Here is a 6000-nt window from a genome sequence, read left to right as displayed (position 1 = left end):
CTTGAATGCAGAGCTGAAGTCTATGTTTGAAAGACTGTTCTACCCTGCGCAAGACAGCTGGTGTAATGCTGCGAAAAGCATTCGTTATTCTAAGTCGCATATTTTCGGGAGAAGTTGGTGGCTCAACGTAAACCATATTTTTTATGTATCCCCATAAGAAAAAATCTAGTTTCGTCAAATCTGGTGATCTAGCGGGCCACCGTACAGGCCCATTCCGTCCTATCTATTTATTGGGAAATACTTCATTTACATGATCTCTCACTTCTGACGAATAGTGAGCAGGTGCACCATCATGTTGTAACCACATTCTATTGCGGAGGTCAAGAGGAATATCATCTAACAAACCTGGTAAATCATTTCGTAAGAAATTGAGATACATTGCACCATTCATATGTCAAAAAAGTATGGACCAATTACATATTCTCCAATGATGCCTCCCCAGACATTTATCGACCACCTATGTTGATAATCCACCTGTCTCAATAAGTGAGGATTTTCTGTCGCATAATAATGGTAATTATGTCGATTTACAAATCCATTTTTATGGAATGTCGATTCATCCGACCATAAAATATTATTGAAAAAATATTCGTTTCGACGAATTTTGTTCATGGCCCAATTGCAAAATCTCACTCTTTTCTCGAAATCAGCATACAGTAGTTCTTGATGTAACTGAACGTGGTATGGATGCAAGCGATGTTTCTTCAATACTCGTTGCACTGATCTCTCACTTATATCCACTATTTCCCCAATTTGTCGTTGACTCCTACTAGGATCTTCTTCAACAGCAAGAAGAACTTGCAATTCATTATCTTCATTAGTAGCTGGCTTGATGCGCTCATGTTTGGAATGATTAATAGATCCAGTTTCAACGAATCGTCCCAAGACCTTTCGGAAAGATCTTTCATCTGGATGCCTTCTATCTGGATACCGTTGAGAATAAATTCTACTTGCCAATAAACAATTCCTGTCTGATTCACCTAATATGAAAATCATATCAATCAAATCACTTTTTGATAACAACATTCTGATGAAATTATACCGACAGTTCAACTTCACGATTGACTAAAAATTTCAATATTCATTTGCAGCCAAATATTTTGTTCTGTCATTTGCCAGACTACTTGATTTCCAATAAATATTTCATTCGCTGAAAGGTTGTTTTAGACCGAAAGAATATGGCACAAATTCCGAGATTTTTGAAATTATTGTAACTATTCAAGAATGTCCATTTTGTGGTGTAATTCGCAACTTGTTTATCTAGCAACAGGTAATTTTAGGAATGGGCGATATTTTAAGAAAAGGGTATTTTTTGTATATTCTTATCAGTCGTCAAATGGATTTCGCTTTGAAAAAATGACCATTTTTCGAAAGAAATGCTCATTTAAGAAAAACTATTGAACTTAGCCATAGGGAATACTTAATGAAATTTGTAGAGGTTTCGTTGGCGCTTCTTATGGATCAATAATATACAGGGTGTTCCATTCAATATAAGGAAGATTTTGCAAATTTTCATTTACAATATTTGGCAAGCGGTTTTTCATACCCTGTATATCACAGGTCGATTTCAGATATATCGTTTGAGAGAGTTACCAATGTAGAATATTCGACCAAAAAAAAATTTCAATTGGACTTGGCACCACTTTATAATTTCAAATATTCTGAGTGACGAATATTGAAAAAAAAAACCTGTCATGCTAGATATCTCGAAAACCATCAATATTTTCGAAGTGCAGATATACATAAAGTTTATTTTATTTTTTATGAAGAAACCGAAAAAGCGATAAAAAATATAGGTTGCCATTTAAAAAGACACAGTTGGGATCCGTCCAGAAAAAATCGAACACCCTGTGTGACCGCCAATATTTTTATTTTGTCGAGCTCGAGCAATAAGGTGATATTATAGAAAATTAGATTCCTATCTGCTTCCTATATAGAGATATGGAACACCGCGCCACTGTTGCAGGACCCTGTATATATATATATATATATATATATATATATATATATATATATATATATATATATATATATATATATATATATATATATATGTATATATGTATATATATTTGCAGATGACAGCGCTATCTTTTACAAAGCAGATAACTGGAATTCCTTGAAAATAAAAGTTGAATCAGAATTCTCCCACATAAAATATTGGCTGAATAAGAAACTACTGACGGTGAATATTGACAAAACGCATTACCTACCATTCTGCTGTAATGCCACTGGACCACCCCCGTTCGACCAATTAACAATAAAAACTGATACTCCTTTCCACATCTTTCCTGAAAAAAAAAATACTTAGGAATAATTCTAGACACCAATTTGAAATGGGACCTCCATATTAAATATACCGTCAATAAATTGGGGACCATTCTATTCAAATTTAGGAAACTCAAAGAACTGCTACCTCTAAAATATCTCAAAACTTTATACTACTCGCTTGTGGAAAGTCATATCCGCTATGGAATAGTTGTTTGGGGAGGACCATTAAATAGTCATATTTCTCGAATTGAAATTATGCAAAGGCGTTTTCTTAAATTAATATTCTCTAAAAATGGTAAGTATCCCTCTGATAAGTTATGCATCAAAACTCGTCTGTTAGACTTACGACAGTTGTATTTTTTGTGCTCTAGCACTAAATATCATACAAATAGACATACGGCATCGCCCTTCGCATCAGTACCACACCCGCCAAAGAGATCATGGTCAGGGTCGTTACACAAAGATCAATTACTTTATATTTATTACTTTGCGCCTAAACTCTACAATCGAATTCCTGAAAATATAAAATCTATCTCAAATGTCAATCGCTTCAAAAAAGAGTTGAAAGAGCATATTCTTCAAAGTCAGAGACTTGAACTTCTATGTCTATTTGAGTAGATGGAAAAAAACCATACGTATCTTTGCTATATTGTCCACTTACAATTCTGTAATACATATGGGTTCATATATGTGTGTATATATGTGTATATATGGGCACTATTGTTTTGTTAATATATATCACATCCATTTTCAACAACATCCATATTTATCGATTTCAACATGTTTTTATATATTATTACTAGTACGTGTATTTTACAACTGTGATTTTATACTTAATTGTCAATTTAGTTTTATGTTTGTATGATTTTATAATTAAATAATATTATATGTCAAAACTGACAACTTTTTATATTTATACTGATATTTGTGATTTTATATTATCTTATGTGTTTTTAATTTCATATATTAAGTAGTTTATTTTCATATGCAAATTCCCTTTATATATAATTCATTCTCATACTTTAATATTTATCATATATTCATTTTTTTCCTTTGGATCTCCTATTCACCACATACAGCAACATCTGATGCTTCTGTGGTTTCTACAATGTTTATTCAACTGTATGTATTTTTTTTGTGATTTGAATCTGAATAAACATTATTATCATTATTATTATTATTATTCAAATTAATTTCTGTACATGGGGATCTCGTAAACGATAAGAGATAGAATGTCGGTTAAATTGTGGCAAAGTTGCGTATTTTAGAGACCTATTCAATGATGTAATAAAACCGAATATAGCTCTTTTGGTTCTGGAGAAATACAGGAAAAACAAAAAAATCTCAAATTATTTTTTTGCATTTATCTTCTTTATTCGCAGACATATTGAAAATCTGTCCACATTTTGCTATTGGCACTTGATGTACCAATAGCATGTCCATGAATCTTTTATACAGGGTGTCATCTGACTTGGGCCACCCCCATCTTTGAATTTTTGAATACGGACCTGTATTTCTTGTTGTAGTTTTTGTTTCGTCGACATTCACTTTATACTGAGAAATTAAATTCAATTTTATATTTCAAGATGTTTCGGTAATATTTGATTATAATTGTGTGAATTATCCCCTTTTAAATTACGGCCCTGGAAATTGGTTGACTGAGTTGAATAAAAACATAATAGCAACTTTCACGTCTCTCTATGTACCGTAGAGTTTCTCGAGAGTTTTTTTTTTATTTTTAGGTACCTATTCATATTTTTTCTATTGCTCTGAGTGTCTTCTACAATGAACCTTTTTATAATTATCTGAAACATATCTACATCAAAAATATATTAAATGTGTTTTAATATTTTGAAAAAGAAATGATAGCAATAATAGCATCCGAAATAAACAATATAATTGTAATGAAAATTGAAATGAATTAATTTATGTACACAAAAAAATTGATGGCGCAATAAATGTTCGAATTGGAGTCCATCCATTTCGAGACATTTTTGAACTCGGTTTTTCATATTATTTATTGCCCTTAATACACTTATTTGCTGCATTGTTTCAAAATCATTCAAAATCCTCAATCTCGAGTCTTTCACATTTTCTATCTCTCTACCAGCGTTTAACCTATTTTTCAATGTCCCCCATAGAAAATAGTCCAAAATAGTAAAATCTGGTGATCTTACTGGCCCATTATTTGTCTCGGAATGGAAGGACTCCAATTTGAACATTTATTGCGCCATTAATTTTTTTTGTGTATATAAATTACTTCATTTCAATTTTCATTACAATTATAGTGTTCGTTTCGGATGTTATTAATGCTATCATTTCTTTTTCTACTCATAAAAACACATATAATATATTCTTGTTGTAGATATGTTTCAGATTAATCATAAAAGGCTTTCTTATTCGAATTTCATTGTAGAAAAAACTCTACGGTACATAGAGAGACGTGAAAGTTGCATAACTTGGAGATCCCATACTTTCAAATTCTGAGTTGTTTGAAAACTTCAAAAAAGTTTAGTTTCTCCCAAGTAAGAGAACAGTCCTGAACAGTCGACAAATTTTTAAGTGACAATTTTAGGAAATTCCCAACTTTTCGCTATTTTTTCAACTTGGAAAAGTTGGGAAATTTCGGGCCGTGAAGATAGAAAAAATAATAGTAGAAAACAATAAACACAATATTATTCATTTGTTATTTCCTTTCATTTGTATTGAATATTCCTATACATGGTGGATATGGTGGAAGACCAAAGACTTTGGTCAAGGTAGAATAATTCCCATTATTATTTTTATAATAACCAAAATTTATTTTCGTTTGTGCATACCCTAACGGGCATAAGCATTCTGCCAATCTTTGGATAGCTAAGTAAGAAAATCAATATATAATAGTAGTAACTAATCTCTCGGCTTTCATTTTTTCGAAAGTTGGGAAATTTTGCTGGTGGGGTTGGGAAAATTTGGATTCCCTCCCCCTCTGGTTTTTCTTTTCGCTACGGCCTGGTCTGGCAGCCAACTTCACATAGGTTACTCAGTGTTTGTTTAGCAAAACTAAACTGATGTCAATGAAAGGTTCTGGTTCAATGAAACCTCTCACAGTACCATCACCTGTGAAAGAGCAGTTTCATTATCTTCTAGGCCAGTGTGACCAGGAATCCAGACTAGAGACATAATAATGAATAACAATAATGATAATCAAAACTCTGTCTACGAGTTGAAACTCGTTCGGAAAGAGGCCCACATCAAAACCGCAGTTATCAATTCACTCCTGTGGCAATACAAGCATGAGCCGATACATGGAGTCTTCTTCAACAACAATGAAACCCTCTGTTCATCAAAGCACTTGCCCTTCGCACATTGTGTGAGCTGAAATCGAAAACTGGGGATTCATCATGGCCTGCCAGGATAGTGTATTTAACACTTCAGTCCATAGCAGTCGCATGATGGGTATAGAGGTTGATGATATCAGGTGCAGGACCTGCCGCGAGGAGCTTGAGATTCTTATACACTTGCTGTCGAATTAACCGGCATATGTGGTTTCAAACTATATTTATCAACATAACGCGGCTCTGAGAGTGTTTCATTACCACCTACGGTACTTTAAATGTATTGACGAGACACCGGTATTGCCCTTAGCTTCAGAAGATATTGAATATATTGTGAGGAATGAGAAGTGCCGAATCTATTGGAACTATTCATTCCCATTCCTTCAGGCTCATCAGAACGTCGAACATCAGA

Source organism: Leptinotarsa decemlineata, unplaced genomic scaffold, assembly GCF_025532065.1.
Source record: "Leptinotarsa decemlineata unplaced genomic scaffold, Ldec_3_MD MMD2_tig00003308_RagTag_RagTag, whole genome shotgun sequence".
NCBI classification, from domain to species: domain Eukaryota; kingdom Metazoa; phylum Arthropoda; class Insecta; order Coleoptera; family Chrysomelidae; genus Leptinotarsa; species Leptinotarsa decemlineata.
The sequence above is the reverse complement of the archived record's forward strand: the minus strand, read 5'-3'. Positions refer to the sequence as shown.